General features: G+C 35.6%; 1 long non-coding RNA gene and 1 pseudogene across 5 annotated transcripts in view; one reads left to right on the top strand and one right to left on the bottom strand.

Annotated features, from left to right (window-relative positions):
* Window positions 1–332: 332 nt before the first annotated feature.
* LOC150108845 (uncharacterized) lies at window positions 333–18,934 on the bottom strand. The gene is made up of 3 exons (XR_016550068.1): window positions 17,865–18,934; window positions 12,690–12,841; window positions 333–365 (listed from the first exon to the last, which is right to left on the bottom strand). It is a non-coding gene; the product is annotated as an uncharacterized LOC150108845 (long non-coding RNA).
* The window catches only part of LOC150108846 (ELAV-like protein 2 pseudogene), an 84,054-nt pseudogene continuing 69,358 nt past the window's right edge, over window positions 4,965–19,660 (top strand). Inside the window, exon 1 of one of the 4 annotated variants that reach the window (XR_016550066.1) lies at window positions 4,965–5,029. The product of XR_016550066.1 is annotated as an ELAV-like protein 2 pseudogene, transcript variant X3 (transcript). The remainder of the gene's footprint in view (window positions 5,030–19,660) is intronic. The other 3 variants (XR_016550067.1, XR_016550063.1, XR_016550064.1) reach the window with 3 other exon arrangements.

Genomic DNA, 19,660 nt, shown 5'->3' on the forward strand with positions numbered 1-19,660 from the left:
TATGTAACGCGTCTATAGATCCACTTAAATTTGTGTTAGAATTATCAAAAAAAAAAAAAAAATCAACTAACGCCTTTTATTCCCTAATAGGGAGTTAGAATTATTTATTTATTTATTACGTGACACCTCCAGGGAGTCCAATGACTCATCGTGGGAGGAACCCTCTCCACAACTCTTCGTTTCCACCACTCAGTTCACCAACTACCATCATCATATACACCACTGCTATCTACTGACCACTAGTATTTTCACAGAAGATCACAAACATCCATGTCCACAGCAGGTTTTGAACCGCAGCCTTTTGGTTAGAGAGCGGATTTGCTAACCGCTTCGCTAACCAGGCCATTTTAACCACTACATTGATCCTGCACAAAATTCATAGAAGATTATAAGTGAAAACGGAAATACATAATCTTTAATTTTCAAAGCTAATGTTTTTGTTTCATATTTTGTATTATTGTCGTCAATTTGAATATTATCATAAATTTCCACAAAAGAATCTAAAACTTCTCCAATATTATTATTATTACTACGGGCTACTCCAGGGAGTCCTTAGACTCATCGAGAGAGGCCCTAAACATCATGTCCACACAACTGTTCAACATTGTCAGAGTATCTATCATACCTTGCCTTGAACTCGCTCACTGTCATATCACCCACAACAGACTCTGGCAGCTTATTCCACTCATTTACCACTCTAAAAGTAAAGAACCCAGCTCTAACACCCCTGCTAACCACGCTCTTTCCCAGCTTCCATGGGTGTCCCCTAGTTCTCCCACCACCAGTCCTGATCTCAAAAATATCCTCTATATTAATCCCATAGAATCCTTTTAGCAATTTGAATGTCTCAATCATATCTCCCCTTTTCCGCCTATCAACTAGTTTCTGCAACCCACAAATCTTCAACCTGCTCTCATATGGTTCATTCCACAGACCTGCTATTATCTTAGTCACTCGCCTCTGGATCCTCTCCACCTCCTCCCCATCAAGAAGGAACTGAGGTGACCAAATCTGGGCACAGTAGTCGAGATGAGGTCTTATCAGGGCTCGGTACAGAGGTACTATAACTTGCTTGTCTCTGCTCGTCAAGGTATTTTTCAACAACCAAGTGAGTTGATGAGCTGATTTAGCTACTTTCGCAATGTGCCCCCTAAACTTCATCTCTCTATCCACCAACACTCCCAAGTCCCTGGCCTCATCAATATCTTGGAGTACAGTTCCACCAATGTGGAATACTGCTGCTAATCTTTTCACTCCGAAATGCATAACCTTACATTTTGTCACATTAAATTGACATCCATTCTCCTTAGTCCAGAACTCCAATCTATCTAAGTCATCTTGCAAGACTTTGACATCTTCTGCATTCACTATCGCCCTACCCAACTTTGCATCATCAGCGAACAGATGAACTGTCCCACTTAGACCGTTCCCTATATCGTTAATGAACAGATTAAACAGCAGTGGTCCAAGAACAGAACCCGGCACACCACTAGTCACAGGCCGTCTTTTGGACTCTACTCCTGAATAAACTACTCTTTGATATCTCTCCATCAACCACCCAGCTATCCATCTCACCAACCCAATATCCATTCCCATATGTTGTAGTTTACGGATTAGAATTCCATGTGGTATCCTGTCAAACGCCTTTGCCAGGTCCAGCAGTATCACTGTAAACTCATTTCCCTTATCCAGTTCAGCCGTCACCTTGTTATAAAACTTGAGAAAGTTACTGAGGCATGATCTACCCTTCACAAAGCCATGCTGTCCTCTGTACAGTATCTCATTTTCATCAATCCATTCCTGTGTTTTTCCCTTGACTACTTTCTCCAAGACCTTGACAACGACTCCTGATATGCTGATCGGTCGGTAATTTGCAACCATAGTCTTGGATCCTCCTTTATGCAGTGAAACTATTTTCCCCTCTTTCCACGCCTTCGGGACTAAGCCAGACCCGAGACTCAGATTAAACAACATGGTCAAGGGCACTGATAATTCCTTAGCCGCTTCATGCAAGACCCGTGCCGGTATACCATCCAATCCCACAGATGTATTCACATTAAGGTTCTGTAATAGACTATTCACCTCCACTTCCTTCATCACAATTCCCGTATAAACTAATGGTTCCTTCATTTTTTCAATGTCACCACCTGGATGATATACTCGAATGAAGAGTTCCCATTTAGTATCAGATAAAATTTTAAGTGCAATTTTTTGTGTACTTTTTTACAGTACATCCCATCGTTTAGTCAAAGCATTAAAGAATTTTTTTGTATAGTGTTAAAAACGTCACTGTTTCAGTATTAACTTGAGCAGCATCAGCGATCACCGAATGTAATGGGTGTATTGCGCACGGGACAAAGAGTGATCGATGGTTAATATTCGATAAGTCCCTTTGAACGCCGCTGTGTTTTTCTCTCATATTCGCTCCGTTATTGTGTCCTTGTCTCCTCAAATTTTTAATGTCTAAATTTAAATCTTTTAATTTATCTAAGAGGTACATGGATAAAATTTCCGACATTTTGAAAAATTTAGCTAGGTGTCCTTTCTATTTCTCGTTTTCAAGTTCTTTTACCCCTTTTTTATTCGCAGTTTCGGATAATTTTTTTCGTCTCCGTTAAACCTAAATTTCTCCTGAAGTAAAAAAAAAATCTATTGAACAAAAATTTCGGTAAGACATAAAAAATGCAAATAAATACTCAAAAAAATGCATTAACTTTCCACTGATTTGTAAAGGCTTAGGTTAAATTTTGAATCTATTTACCTCAGTGTTAATTAACTACACGTTCACTGTGTGTTTAGCAATCAACAGTTCGATGATTTATTTACAAATAACGCGTATGATCTGTTCCACAAAATAATGGAGTAGGCCTCTTACTCCTTTTGGAGTAAGAGGCCTTCTCCATTACATGATGTTTTGTTAGAAATTTTTCTACAGTCTGGTATCCATAATAACTCGCTTTTTTTTAAAGCAATTATTTACTTTTTCCCCTCCTTAATATTTAGTTTTACTTCTCCAGGAGGGAAAAAGTAACAGGATGACTAGACTGCAGCTGTAATTTAGATTTTGACCTAGTCATCATCTATCTCCACTATCCCCTTCCACCTTTCTTTGTCCAGTGCAGAGTGTTGCAGTTTTTGCACATCCATTCCACACCAGTCCTTTATGTCGTCTATCTATTCTCTGTGTGATCTACCTCTTCTGTTTACACCATTCATAATACCAAATATGAATGTCTTTATCTTTCAGTTCTCACTCATTCTGCAGATGTGTCTAAATAATTACAGCTTCCGCTTTACAATCTTCTATATTACATTCTCCTTTCGTTGCATCTTCCGATAGCGCTTTTCATTTTTGATTTTATCTACCCATCCTATTCTTAGAATCTTCCTGTAACAAGTTTTTTCAAATGCCAAAATTCTTTTTCTTGATTCGTTATTTATTACCTACATTTCAGATCCATGCAGTACACTGCTATAGATGGATGTTTCCAGCACTCTTGGTTTTGTTTGCATGCTGATCATTTTACTTTTCCAGATGTTATCCATGGCCTTCAGATTTGTTCTTCCCTTTGCAATCATATGTCATGAGCCTTCGTACCTCAGTCGGTATAGACGAAGCCCATTGGTCGGAAAGATCTGGATTCGATTCTCCTTGACGTGAGGAAACTTCATCGTCTCTTTCAACTAAAGGTGAGTTAGCTGGTATCATACAGAGATAAGGTTTTTTCAGGCATGTGTAGCTCAGTGGAAGTGGTGCTTGTTCCTCGAAGTTAGACATAGGTTCAAGTCTAATCGCCAAATGGAGGAACTTTTTCTAAGTCTATCTTCGACCGGTTCCCTAGTTAATCGATCTCTGGCATGGGAAAGCGGTTTCTTTCCCAGAAACTCGGGATTTTCGTCCCGTAAACTCAAGAAATTCAACCGTAGTACCCACATAATTTCAGATTAACATATCCTGTTAGGGTTAGGTACCAAGTGATGACAGCACTTGTTTGCTGGTCTCTTCACCAGAGGCCGCGTATAATTAGTTACATGGGCAAGCTATCTCTGATTGGCTACTGGTGGAGATTGATCTGCCCATTCAGTCTCCAAAAGCTATATAGGGTATAACGGCCTCGGCTACTCCCCATAAGGGAATAAAAAGGCATTAGCTTATTTATTTATTTTTTTATCATATGCCATTTTACTTTCCAAATATGTGAATTGTTCTACATTTTCTATATGAATTGTATCTTTATCCACTTGTATCTTTTTTTTCATGTTCTTCTCATCAAATACCATTGTCTTTATTTTTTCCAAGTTTATAACAAGTCCAAATCTCTTTCCTTCCTCATTTAATAGTTTCAATGTCTTTAGTAGTTCTCTTTCATCTTTTTCCATAATCGCAATGTCATCTGCAAATCCCAGATTGTTAATTCTCATCCCATATGCTGATATTCCTTTTACATCTCCCTTCATTTCATCCCCTGCTCTTTCTAAATGTGCGATGAAAATGCTTGGCGATATTGGTTCCCCCTGTCTAGTACCTCTGCTTGTTCTATACCATTTCCCCAAATCATCACCTATTCTAACTGCTGCAACTGCATTCTTGTAAACATCTCTTACTATAGCTATTAGTTTTCTATCAATTCCATTGGATTCTAGCACTGCTAATGTCACTTTCTGGTCGATATTGTCAAATACTTTCTGAAAATCGACAAAGCAGGATTATATGCTTCCCCTTCCCCCCTAGCTTTCTCTGCTATTAACTGCATTGTCAAAATTTGTTGAATTGTGCTTCTATCTTTCCTAAATCCTGATTGCATGTCTGCAAAGTTTTCGAATTGTGTTCTCAATCTTTCTGTCAATATCATCATCTTACCAAGTATTTACTTTTTCCCTCGTTAATATTTAGTTTTACTTCTCTACGAGAGAAAAAGTAATAGGAAAAGTCTGGATCGAGGCTGTGATTTAGATTTTGATCTGGTAGCGAGAGTTTAATTGCGTGTTGTAAGAATTCTGAATAGATCAATGGTTCTACGAATTTATGGTAAGTTTACTTCAATTTGAGAAAAAAAAAAAAAATAAGTTCATCATTAGAATCGCATTAATAATGTATTAGACTCCATTTCATAAATCGAAAACTTTGTTTCTGTTGTACATAACAGATCAACCGATTATATTTTTATTCAAGAACAGCTCTTGTTTCTGCCATTTGCAAATTTTGAAACCGCTTTGTGTTGAACTGAAGGCTCTGTCTTGCTAAGATGGTCAATCTCTATACAGAATTTCTTATAATATTTGAAGGTTAATAAAAGTGGCTTAAAGTGGAATTTAGAACAGGAATATTATTACTATTATTATTATTATTACATGACATCTTTCCAGAGCTTGAGGACCTATATTTGATTTTGTTGATTTTCTGGTATGGTCTTTTCGTATACCTTTAAAACAACGGTTTTAAAAGTTGTGAAGGAAATGGATTTATAGTGTTATGTATATAAAATTTGCACATCGAAATACGTTTACCAATGAATATAGCATTCGATTAATGGACATTTTAATATGTGACAGGGTTTTGTGGTATGTTGATTCAGATACAATGTGTCGTCAACAGACAACTATCATTTGAACTCGATTTTTTATTTATTTTATTTTTTTGAAGCGAGTAGAAATTATGTGAATGCTCGAAAGTTTGAAAGCTTTACTTTTCAACAAATGGCAGTACTGAATAAGAGCCTGAATTTGAAAGATAATTCATCTGAATAGCAACTTTGTAATTGCTTGCAATTTAAATTTATGGATTTATTATTGTGAAGAGTACTGATATGGAAAAAAAAATGTTATAAAATTGGCCTGTTATACAGAGTATGTGCATCACTGTTAATAATTGCGTGTGTGTGTGTATGTATATATGGCGACATTGCTAAAAACAGTTCAGTGAAGGTTAATTGTAAATAACAAAGAATTTATGTAAATAATATATATAAAAATTGGCATGTTGTTATACAGTCCACTGAGGAATGTGCATCACTGTTAATGATTGCATGTGTGTTGCATGTTGTAAGAATTCCAAATAGATCAATGGTTCTATGAATTTGTGGTAAGTTTACTTTAATTTGAGACACGAAAATAAGTTCATCATTAGAATCGCATTGATAATGTATTAGACTTCATTTCATAAATGGAAAACTTTGTTCGTGTTGTACATAACAGATTAACCGATTATACTTTATTCAAGAACGGCTCGTTTTTGCCATTTGCAAATTTTGAAACCGCTTTGTGTTGAAGTGAAGGCACTGTATCTCTAGGAGAAGTATCATCCAAAGTAAAAGATAATGTCAACGTTTATTTTTCAATTTGATATGTGTGTGTGTGTATATATTGTTATTTACAGTTAACTCTCATTGAACTGTTTTTAGCAATGTCACTATTTTTAAGTAATGTAATGGAAAGCAATGTAATTTGAATGATTATGCAGTTAATTAGACAAGTAAATCTGACTAGACAATCTGTTCAACAGATTGTCTATTAAATGTTGGTCGATTGGTAGAGCCTCTGCTACTAATGGTTTACAAAACGTTGAGCAAGTTTAGCGCGGTTAGTAGTTGGAAGGAGATCAATTGTTCGATGCTGTTGGCACACTCTCTCTCAATGAGTCTTTGGACTCCCTGGAGGTGTCACATAATAATAATAAATGTAATTAATCTATACATTGCAGGCATAGACTTCTGTGGCTAATTGGTTCAAAAGATATATTTCGCTGATTACACCACATTTTTTATTATTCAGTTATACAAAATACTGAAATAATAGTTCCCGACAAGTTTCGTAAATTGTAGGATTTACATCTTTAGGGGGTAAATAGTATAACTTAAAGTTTAAACAAAAGAATTAATAAATACAAATCATAATTGTCTGGCTATTCATAAACTCAAATAACAGAAGTAACAGAATGCAGATATAAAACGTTATTGACGTTGAACAAAACTGGACGATGTCACATGTTCTTGTTCTCGTTCATACAGTCCGAGCTCAGATTGAGGTAGATTTTTTATTAGCGCTGACCACACTTGATGGAGAATCAAACCTTGATTTTTATTGCATTGGGTTGGGTTTTTTAGCATATTAGCAGCTTCTTTAAATTTTCTTATATAACTGTTGTTTTCTATGTATGACATTGTTGTTTTTTGCCAGAGTACATCATGTCCAGTGGAAGTGGTATGGAAAGCAAGACCTGTTTTTTGTTCTCTTTTGTATTGTACGTCTTTTTGGTGTTCAGCCATGTGTATTTCTCCAGATCTTCCTGTCTGTCCTACGTAGCAAATCCCGCAAGAGCAATGGATTTTGTAGCCTCCTGGTTTTTTAAGAGGATGATGATGACTTGTTGGGAACTATTATTTCAGTATTTTGTATAACTGAATAATAAAAAATGTGGTGTAATCACCGAAATATATCTTTTAATCTATACATATCAAAACCTGCTTCGGCATCCAGGAAATTTGAGGTATACTAGTTCAGGCATTTTTTTAAATCTGTGATCGACTATGTATACTACAAAAATTCAGATTCATCCTAAATGCTGCTTCCATATTGGAGGTTGTTTATCTACAAATTCTAAAATGCCTTTGATTTGCTTCAATAGAGCAATTTGGCTAATTGTGATCATCCATCCTTATTTGACTTGCCACATTGTTGTGGACTCCATTCTGTCCTTTCTAAATTTTCCATGCATTATTTTATCTATTCAACCAGCTGTTATGGATTGAGATACAGTATAATTTTTAACACTAAGTGGTTTCATTCACATAAGGAAGCATTAACAGATTAATTTGCAACAAATGTGTTAAGTGACTAGATGACTAATGCATTATCGGTTTGTTTTATTTCTTTGGTAAGAGAAATCATCAGATTTCTTTAAGAAAATACGTCAGATTACACATCGATTACACCTAATCCATGGACCTTGCACAAGAGACAAAAATATTTACAAATTTTCTATGGTAAGCATAGATCCAAGTAAACAGTGTAGTCTCATGTTTATTATTATTGTTACGTGACACCTCCAAGGAGTCCAAAAACTCATCAAGGGAGGACACCTACTCTACAGTGAATGTATCATCTACTGCCCACCACCACCAGTATTTTCACAGACAATCACAAACATCCATGGCAAGATTCGAACCTACAGCCTTTTGGCTGGAAAGTGGATATGCTAACCCCTCAGCCAACCAAGCCAGCATGTTATTGTTCATTGAATTATAATTCTGCTGAATTGCAGTGAATGCATCATCTACTGCCCACCACCACTAGTATTTTCATAGACAATCACAAACATCCATGGCAAGATTCGAACCTACAGCCTTTTGGCTGGAAAGCGGATATGCTAACCCCCTCAGCCAACCAGGGCCAGCATGTTACTGTGCATTGAATCATAATTCTGCTGAAAGACATTAACAATTAATCATGACACAGTGGGATTTGAACCCAGTTTTCACTCTCCTGGTTGAAGAGACGAGATGCTATCCAGTCAGCCAACAAGGCAGTTAGCTGGATCTGGAAGTAAGGAGCAGGGTTTATTGGCCAAAGTACTGAGAATATTTTTTCACATGAAATAAAGGAAAACATGAATGGGAACTGAAAACCATCATCCATTAAAAAGAAAACCCTACATTATTAATAACTAGTTTTACTGTGGATTTTCTCTGTACACTCGCCAACAATAGGATTTCTCAAAGACTTAGCCATGACTAAGCTCTTCTCTTTCTGAAAAGAGCTTTATTCTTGACTGAAAGTATTAAACAGCAGGTTATGATCTGTTAGTATTTCATCACACCATGTTCTCGCTTATTCATTCTTGGTCTTATCATTATAAGTTTTATACCATTTATAACTCTGCATGGTTAGCCTAGTTGCTATGCACTTCACAACCATATGCCTGGGGAAGGAGTGTCCTAGGTTTGATCCCCCTCGACAATGTGAGGAGCTTAAGGATCCTTCTTAGCCATAGGCTAAGAAATCTCGGGCATGGACAGCTGGGTTTTTCTCCCCAGTTTACTTGGGGTTTTTCATCCTACAAACCAGCCCTGTGAACACAGGGCCAGCAAACCTGCCACCAAAGACAATCCATAGGATATAGTACTCAATCCCTCATTAGGAGGACTCAACCAGTCCTTAGGGGTGGTCAAGGAATGAGGGGGAGGGAACCCCACATGAATAAAAAAAAAAAAAAAGCCATTTATATCTTCGACGAGAGATGCAGTGTGTTGTCAGTCAGAAATTATGTATTTTCTGTATGAATGTATTGCACAATTTTTTTTTAATATGTTTAAATTTCGTAAATTAAATTATGAAGTATGTAGATAGCAGCTTTCTTATTTGCCTCCCCTTTTTTTTAAATGAAATTTTGTGCACATGTGCATAACTCTTTTAGGAATAGCTTACTTGTGCATGTAAATATTGGTACGTGGAAGATATCAGATGAAACACTCATCATAAAATGATTTATAATGTTCTTTTGTATGTAATTAGATTGTTTTCTTTTTTTTTTTTCCAGTAAAGAAAAAACCAACTTATATTGAGATATTTGGATTATCTTGAGCGAGTTCACCAATCGGTTAAGCAGGTGTTAGCAAACCATTCACGCATTGAAAGTGATAAGTGTCATACTGTTAAACTGCAATGCAGATTATCGATAAGTGTAGTTCTGTTTACATTTAATCACTAGCAGTTTTTCAAGTAGTTAAATATATATATATATTCAATGACAGATTGAATTAAAGAGGCAACCAGAAGTTAGTTTGGTAAGTTCGAAGCTGAACTGTATACTCATAAATAGCGGCTGCTTGTGTGTTTTAAAATGAGGAATGATGGTTGCCAGAAAAGAAAATGATAGAAAAGTCATTGGGCAGAACCAGAAGAGTGAAAGTTTCATTGAATAATGCAGAGGAGGACAGTCACTGCCATTTTGTGCATAGCATTGAGCATTTTTAGTAATGCACCATTTCATATGTAAGAGCATTGTTGTAAAGTTTAGACAAATTTTTGATTTGCATATCATACATCTAAGAAAATGACATTGAGTTTTTCTTGTAAGCCAAGGAAGCTATGCACGTGAAAAGTTAGTGGTGTAAGTCATCTGTAAAGAGGTCTGATTGTGCTTGGAGATCCAGTATAAAAAGTAGGGGAAATGAAGTGAGATCTGAAAAAAATGGAGAAAATGAAATAAGACTGTTTTGGTAGTATTGCATTTACAAAGTTTTCTTAACCTTTTTGAATGACAAGGAGATCAGTGCTTAAGATATTGTTTATATATTAATCCCAACGAGAGGTCAAAAGCCCTATTAATTGCTGTGTATGTGGGATGCAGATGAGGACTGAGGCAGTTTTTTTTTTTTTTTTTTTTTTTTTTTAAATGACCTGCAGGTTGTAGTTGTTTGGGTATACTTCACAAGGAAGGCTCTTCCAGAGACAGTGGTAGACAGAATAAAAAAGGAAGAATAGAAGCAGGTGTGATGTGCTCGCAGTTGCACAGTAAAGCGATGCTGAGCAGCTGCTGCTCTTATATTAACAGGCACAACAGAAAGTGGAGGAATGATGGTTGCCAATTCACTGGAGCAGTGCTGAAACACTGAGCATGTGAAATAAAGGGCTAGAATGAATCCATAAGAGAGGGATCATCTATGAGCCTAATTACTCGCTTCTGGGTGGCGTTAAGATTTGGGGTGCACCACCCCCAAACACGGGAGAATTATTCTAAACATGGATGGATTTGGGATTTGTATATGGTTAAGTTATTTGTAAAATAGGCTCTTGAATGAAAAAGGATGCCAAATTTCTTGGATGCTAAAGAGGCTATTGATGTATGATATGTTTATACCAGGAAAGACTGGAAGTAAATGTTAGTCCAAAAAATGAGATCTGATCTTGTCTGGTGATTTGTGTATTACTGAAGGTAACGGTAGGTAAGCTTTTGATCTCTCTTTTGCACGAGAAAAGGCAAGACTGTTTTTGGTGGTATTGAACATGACAAGGTTGTCCTTACCCCATTGTAGGATGGTGTATAGTTCACTGTTATTATTATGTGACACCTTCAAGGAATCCAAAGACTCATCGAGGGAGAAAACCCACTCAATCTGCCAACTACAGCGAACTGCAACTACCATCATCATCTACACCAGTGCCATATACTGTCCACCACTACTAGTATTTTCACAGACAATCACAAACACCCATGGTGTAATTTGAACCAGCTGCCTTTTGCCTGAGAGTAGATATGCTAACCACTTGGCCAACCAGGCCGACACACTAATTGTAAATAATCTTGTAGCCTTGGATGTCAGAGTACTATATGGTCCGTCAAATGAGTAGGATGAGTGTAGAGTACTATTGTCTGCTAAGCTGTAGATGGCATTTAGTGGTTACCTCATTTATCTTGTGAGTAACTCATTTATCTACAAAAGAAAGAGTAGGTGATAAGGCAGAGTCTTTAGGCACTCTGGCATTGATGAAAAGCTCTTCTAGCTTCATGAAGTTATGGTTATTATATCCATGACTTAAGTTATGCAATGGACTGTAGCAAATGCATACATTGTGTTAACACATTTCCAAGACAACAAAAAAATGACTAAATATAGATGCACGCAACTGCCTACCTTGTGTCTTGAATACATACTATTTTGTATTTAATTTTTTTAAATACATACATAATGATTTTCCATAGAATCAGAGAAAATATAATATTAAAATTTCATTATTAAAAAAGGCCATACCTTAGCAATCTTGAAGTTTATTTAATGAACATAGATTTTATATAGTCTTCTAGTAGCATGTCTATGTCATATATATTCTGTATTATTTCTATTAAAGAATCTCTTCCTTTTCCCCTATCTCTTATTAGCTCAGCAGAAATTTCATCACATCCTGTCATTTTATGATTAGGTACTTCTCTTATTGCACTTACTGTTTCTTCTTGAAGTATACCTCTATTATTTGAGTTAACACTGATCATACAAGAGAAAGAGTAGGTGATAGGAAACAAAATAAAACATTATACAGTTTTGTTAGATATTCTTTCCATCTTTGTATCTTGTCTTTTGGATTTATAATAATCTTATCTTTTAACTGTTGACTTGTTATTTTCTTTTATTATTGTGATAAAGTTGATTGGAAGTGAATTCTAACATTTCAGGTCTGTTTTCTTCTGAATTTATATATGATTTTTTTTAAGCCAGTAAAAACAGTTGGTGATATCTTTGCATTTGCTTCATTTTCAGAATTATACATACAAATATCCTTTGCATGTTTTTATGCATAGCAGTTTTATATAGAGAAGGTTCATTTAGTGTATTTGGGTGATTATATCTCAAAGGTTATATGAATTATTTGGTTTAACTGCAATTTTTTGGACCCAACAGAAGGAGAAAAAGACTTGATAAATTAGTCCATATCATTTGTAGCATAGACTTAGTCCATTTCAAATACATTGGGTTAGGAGCTGCTATGAGACATAAATAAGATAATGAAGAAAACTGGAAAAGTAACACAAGCTTTTTTTTGTGTGTGTGTGTGTGTGTGTTAGGGAAGAATATTTATAGCATCGCCTTCCTCATTGCTAGCAGGCAGTATTAAGTAACTTCAAAATTAAGTAGATAAATGTCATAAATGATAAAGGGTAGATTTAAAAATAATTAAATATTAAAAAATATTACCTGATATAGCATGATTGGTTTATGCAATTAATGTTTTAATTCTGTCACAGCCAAGGAGGATTATTATAGGACAGTTGTTCTCTTGGCGTGTGTCAGTTATAATGGATTTCCATATATTTTAGCATGTCAGTAAGAGGCCAGTAATTAAGTAGCTGGAATTAGATGTTATTGAGACTTACATGAAAAATCATGGGATGTCCATCTTCAATGACATAGTTGTATCATATACTGTAATCATATATATTGTATCATACCATTACTTAACTCATTCAATCTCACCAGCATCTCAGTTGATACATCACATTCAAAACCTTATTTCTCGCCTGCTTCTTTCTTCTTCTACTTCCAGGGATGGCCTCTTGTTCCCCTCCTTTTATTATTATAAGAGGCCTCCAGGTATTCAGTAACTGACAACAAGGGAGGTGCCACATATCACCCACACTATCTGTCATGCCTTTATTTGAATTCATTCACACACCATGTACCCACCACCACCACCAAAGACAATCCATTCCAATCATGTACCATTCTATGAGAGAAAAATTTAGCTTTCACTCCATTTGTGATTGTATTCATTCTCAACTTCCATTAATACCCTCTTGTCCTCTCTCCATTCTCCATAAAATGAAAAATTTCATCTATTGGTATCCTTATAAGATCTTCTCAGAAGTTTGTAAGTCTCAGTCATGTCACCTCTCTTTCTCCTGTTTTCTAGTGTCTGCAGTTCATGGGGCTGGCTTGGTTGGCCGAGTGGTTAGCATATCCAGCCAAAAGGCTTTGGGTTCGAATCCTGCCGTTGGCATGGATGTTTGTGATTGTCTGTAAAAATACTAGTGGTGGTGGGTGCCATTGGTGTAGTTGTAGTTCATTGTAGTTGGTGGATTAAGAGGTGGAGAGTTGTAGAGTGAGTACCCCCTCTCGCTGAGTCTTTGGATTCCCTGGAGGTGTCACGTAATAATAATAATTTGTATTCTGCAGTCCTGATATCCTCTCTAACACTCCTTTGCACTCCATCCACTGTATCAGCATCACTACAGAAACCAGACCTGTGCACAGTAGAGCAATTGAGGTTGTATCAATACCTTGTAAAGAGACAAAATGACTTCCTTATCTTACATGTCAAGGTTCGTTTCAGCCTTGTAATTATCATCTAAGTTGTATTTTCAATCTTTGCCTTAGAAGTCATTCATCGTTTAAGAGGACATCCTGTTTTCTTTTTCCTAATGGCTATATGACCATTGCTTTGACCAATCTTTGCTATATGACCCTTAAACTTCCTGTCTACTAAAACTCCAAGATTCCTAGCCTGATCAGTTTTGTCTAGCATAATTCAATATCATATGACATTGCATATCTCATTACTGCATAGTGCATAACTTTACATTTGTTAACATTGAACTGACATCAAATTTCACATGCTCACAGTACCAGCCTATTCAGATCATTCTGCAAGTACATGTCAGTCATGTTCCTGATTACCCTGCCTATTTTTGCATCAGCAAACAGCAGTATGTCTCCTGTCAAATCCTTCTGAATATTACTAAATATTGAATAACAGTGGACCAAGGAGTGATCCCACTGCTTACCATAAATCTTATACTTGCATCTCTCATATACCACTTTTTTTTTTTTTTTGATATGTCATGCTAATATTTTATAATCCAGTCCTAAAAATCGAGACAAAAGAGGAAGAATTCTTCATAACATATTAATAATGTGGAATCACTTGCACATTAAATGTCGTTATTTGTGAAATTTTTGGCTAAGTTTCATTGTTGTTGATGTTATGTTCCATCGAGTCATTTTTTGACTTCTGGTGATTCCATGAACATACACTCTCCGTTCAGATCTGGCCCTGGCCATATCTTTCAGAATTTCCAAGCGCATTCCAGTTGCTTCTTTAACTCCATCCACCCTTCTAATTCTTGGTCTTCCTCTTCTCCTGCTTCCATCAACTTTAGCAACCATCATCATCTTCTCCAGACTATCATTTGCTCGCATAATATGTCCGAAGTATGACAATTTTTGCTTGATGATCATGGCTTCGAGGGAGCAATCTGGCTTTATTCTGTCTATCACTGATTTATTAGTTTGCTTTTGCAGTCCCTGGTATTCTTAGTAAGCATCTCCAAACCCATAATTCAAATGCATCTATCTTCCTTCTTTCACTCTTTCTCAGGATCCAACTTTCACATCCATACAGTACCACAGGGAATACCATTGCTTTCACAATTCTGATTTTTGTTGCGAGGTTAATATCTTTATCTTTAAAGATCTTGCTTAAATTTGTAATTGCTTTCTTTCCGAGTAATTTTCATAGCCATTGTCAATACAATTATTGGAAAACACAAAAAAAGAGAACACCAATTCAACACCAATGTCACTTACTTAATCCCTGAGGTCTCTCATAGTAATGCAAGGAGGGAAGAAACAAGAGGCCATCCTTGGAAGTAGAATGAAGAAGTGAAGAAGCAGATGAGAAATAAGGTTTTGCACGAGATGCACTGAGATGGTGGTGATATTGGAGACTGAATTCATTTCTGTTGAATTATAATAAATTTAGTTTAATCCTTTATCCAAGTGTGTGCAAACAAAGTTTGTGCCTGAAAGTATCTTCAGGCGCAAACTCCTCTGGGCAACGCCTTGCAAAGGTGGAGCAACCTACCAACATTCCTGTCTCAGTATCTCCCATAATGCAAAACACATCTCCTTGCGGATATGTATAATGTTATGCATTAAGGGAAGGGCCACTACCCAGACTAGTTTCGACCTTTATTGAGGTGTCTTCAGTGAGAGCAAGGTCATCTCCTATAGGAGCTGCCAAATGGTGTGCCACCTTTTTATTAAATGACTCTGGATTTAGAGAAAGATGTTGAAAGTTTGTTGTTGAATTGTTCTCTTTTTTGTGTTTTTCCTATAATATGATGATTTTATAATCCAATCCCATATTCTCCAATTTATGCAACAGTCTTCCATGTTGTATCCAAAGTCCAAATGTGTTATAGTGCACCATTCAACTTGTCTAACTCAGTGGTAACATTATTATAAAATGTGAGCAAGTTGCTTAAACATGACTTTCCCTTAGTAAACCTGTTCTGATTATTGCAAAGTATAGATTCTCTGTCAACCCATTTCTGTATCCATGCTCATAACTACTTTTCCAGAATCTACACTACCACTCCAGATATACTGATAGGTGGATAGGCCCCATCAGTGAAGTAGCTACCACTTGATGTGTTTGTCTTTGCACCACTCTTGTACAATGGAATTATACATTCTTTCTACTCCTGTGGAATCCTTCCTGCTATGAGGCTCAAATTATATAGACTGGCAAAAGGAACAGCTAGTTTGACTGAACACTTTTAGCATTCATGCTGTTATCCCTTTAGCCCCTATTGCCAAATTCTTATTCAGTTTGTGCATCAGCTTTAGCACCTCTTCTTCATACACCTGAGTTTCTTCATTCAGTGAAGAGGTAGCAGTGAGTTCAGTGTTGCATATACCAGGTTGATAGCATTTTAGCAAAATGGGCACCATTAGTTAAGCAATCTCTTCTGTATCAATCACATCTATCATCTACATACAGTAGAGTTATTCCTTCATACTCATTTTTTCTTTTACTTGCAATACAGTAGAATCCTTTTGGGTTGTCTTTAACTTGCAGAGCCAGTTTCATTTCCTGCTCAGGCTTAGTTTTCCATATAGTACAATAGTTGTAACTCTTATAATTTTCATAATTGACACCATCCTTATGCTTGTAGTATTCCTTCCACATCTTTTTTTTAAGAATCTCTTGCTTAATAAGATTGCATGTCCATTTCACTCCCACCGTAATTATTCCTTGAACTCTAGGGATATATTTTGATATTGCATCATTTAAGCTGTAATATAAATGATACCATGAAACAGATCATAGCATACTGCTCATTTGGTATTAATTTCATACTCCGTAGTTCAGCATGTAACCTTTTCTGAATGGATCATCATTCATAAATTTAGCCACTTCCCAAGTCAGTGTGGTATGATCACTGTCATCCACCAGAGAGACAACAGTTCCATCTTTAACTTAAATCTCCTCTGACTGTAATCAAATCTAACATTCTTTGGTCTCAAGTTCCTTGTTACATGCAACTTGAAGTCGTTTCACAATGGCTCAATAAATTTGGTTTTGTTCTTCTCACACGATTTCACCACTACTCAATCAGTATTTGAATGATTAAATTCTCCCATGATGATTACTTGTTCATTTTGTTCGACTCCAACTCATATCAGATGGTTTCAAACTCACTGCCACATGGAAAATTGTTACTAGTACCTCAGTCAGAATTATCTGAACATTGATTGGGTAGTGATTCTTGTGAGACGATTGAAACTGAATTTATTGAGCTATTGTGAGACATCATTCTCAACCAGTGTGTGACAGAAGGAACTTGAGACAGTGTTAGATCTGATAGTGTCAGAAGGGAGTTTTAGTTAACCTCTAGTTGGTGGTTGCTGATTTATATCCTGACTGGAACTCATATCATTCAACATCATTAGCAACACACACCCTACATTTTCAGATGAATAATGTATGAGTACTTTGAATAAGATATGATATGTCCTCAGTGTTGATCCAGTAAATAATGCAAAATTTTAAATGTCTCAATCATATCATTCCTTTGTCATGTAACCTGACTGCAGATTACATGCCCTTAGTTCATCCCCATAACTAGCATTCTACAATGCTAAGATTTTTGTTATCTGCTTCTATATTTTTCCAAAGTTATGTCCTCATCACCAAATTCCTGATATGTATCCTCATAGAATGGAGAAGCTGTTTTAGTATTGTATGGGGTAGTAGGTGTAATAATGCCACCTGTACTGTACTATACTTCAGTCCAGCATTGTTCATGTCCCACTTTTGTGCTGTAGAATATCTGTTATTTAGCAATATCAAATTATCTTACATATTATTATTATTATTATTATTTCATTTTTAGTGATGGTTGAATTTGAATAAAAAGGAAAGGATAACTTAATTTTATAATTTTATTTTACATGTAAACATTTCTTAAATGTATAATGAAAATGCATTATTTCTTGTATTCAGAAATTTTTTACTAATCTTTTATATAAGAGAGTTTACTGGTGTAAACTGCTTAATTATGATATTTATTTGTAAAAAGGACTCACCTGTTAGTAATTTTAATAAAGTTAATAATTTTTTTTCTGTAACTTAAAAAAAATTTTGAGAGAAGAATATATTGACCTTTCTGATGATGATTTCAAGCCTTTAAAGAACTAGTCTTGTTTACAACAAGTGCTTTGTTTTGCTTTCTTCTCACCACCATGTTACTTGTTGCTCCAAATAGTAGTGCACTTGCAGGAAGTTGATATGAGCTTGAGAGAATAATAGAACAGCTGTTGCATTGATTAGAACAGAGATGATCTTCTGAAAAGTTGGAAGTTTGGAAGAGAAACATAGTTTAACACTTTGAGTCCTAGGCCTTCTGTAAGTATATATACATATCAATGTATATTTACATCGATAGGACTCAAAGTGTTAAAGGAATTCTTACATCAAAAAGGTGGAAAAGAGCATTATGAGGGAAACAAACAGTTATTCCAAAATTAATATACGAGTTTCTTTCAAAGGAAGCTAAGTTGTAGTTAGATAAAAGTGATATATAGTTACTCTGGAAGTAACAGTTACTTTTGATTTGTTATGCAACAAACATATTCTAGTTAAAGTTCACATGAAAAATATTTTCATGTGAACTGAAAATAATAAACTTTTTGTGTTCAGTGATGAGGAAGAAGTTTCCACAAAGAAAAAGGGAACTTTAAAGTTATCTTTGTATTTCAAGGAAATGGAAAATGAACTTATATTGGAGAGAAGATATGACAGAAGAAATATGTTCTTTCTTTAAGACAAGTTTGCTTTCAAAGTAAAACAGGTGTGAGCTAATTAGATTTCTATGGTTAGAGTGGAAGAAACTGTATTCTCATCAAATCCTGTGATCTTGAAGAGAAGAGACAAGAAATCTTGTGTGGTATTTATGTTCTTTTAGTCTGATAGTAAGCATTGTGGGCTCTTTAGGAGATACATTTTCATGCAAATTTGTATATAATGCTTGTGAAACAAACATTTTTCATGCACTGTTGTAAATTTAGTGTAAATTTATTATTGTATATATTAGTTGAATTTATTATAACAAAATATTAGTGTAAATTTATGCTAATATTAATTGTTTGTAAATAAAGATATTTTTGAATTTGCTTTGTCTCACTCAATCTCTTAATCTGTGATATTAACAAAAAATAATGAACTCACTCAAGCATACTATGCTGTATTATAATAACAACCAGAGGGACATGACAATACCTTGCTGCTGCATTATGATAATTTTTCTCTGTGTTGTGAAAAGATGTGCATGATTAGGGTTGCACCTCCTTGTCACCAGACATCAGATTATCAGTCTTCCAATATACATCTGATCACTTTCCTCCAGTGGGGCAGATTTGTCATGTACAGTATGGCACAAAAAAAAAAAAATGCTGAATTCGGTACTCTTTGTGTGTGTGTGCGTGCGCGCGCACGCGTGCACACACACACTGTACACTGGAGGAAAGTGGTCAGATATATGTTAGTGGAGATAGAGATGTTGCAATGACTTCTATCCTCAGCAGTCATTAATATCCGATGGAAATCATTGGCTTGAATTCTGCAAAATTGAAAATTTCATAACTTGAAGTAATTCCTTGTAAATGTTTGCCATTGTGCTTGTCTTGTGACATCTGTCCACAATGCAACAATGTAAATTACTGACTTAACATTATAATTCTTGATACGTATATTTGCCTTGGGTATCATTTACTGAATACTTATCCTCAGTTACTAACATAACTTCAGACAGTTGCTTTGTCGCCTCTTGCAAGCTACAATTGCATCCTATTTTTGTTGGCTGCATTATGGATGTATTATGTCA

This window comes from Typopeltis vanoorti, chromosome 2 (assembly GCF_054136105.1).
Source record: "Typopeltis vanoorti isolate ZY-2024b chromosome 2, IOZ_Tvanoo_1.0, whole genome shotgun sequence".
NCBI classification, from domain to species: domain Eukaryota; kingdom Metazoa; phylum Arthropoda; class Arachnida; order Uropygi; family Thelyphonidae; genus Typopeltis; species Typopeltis vanoorti.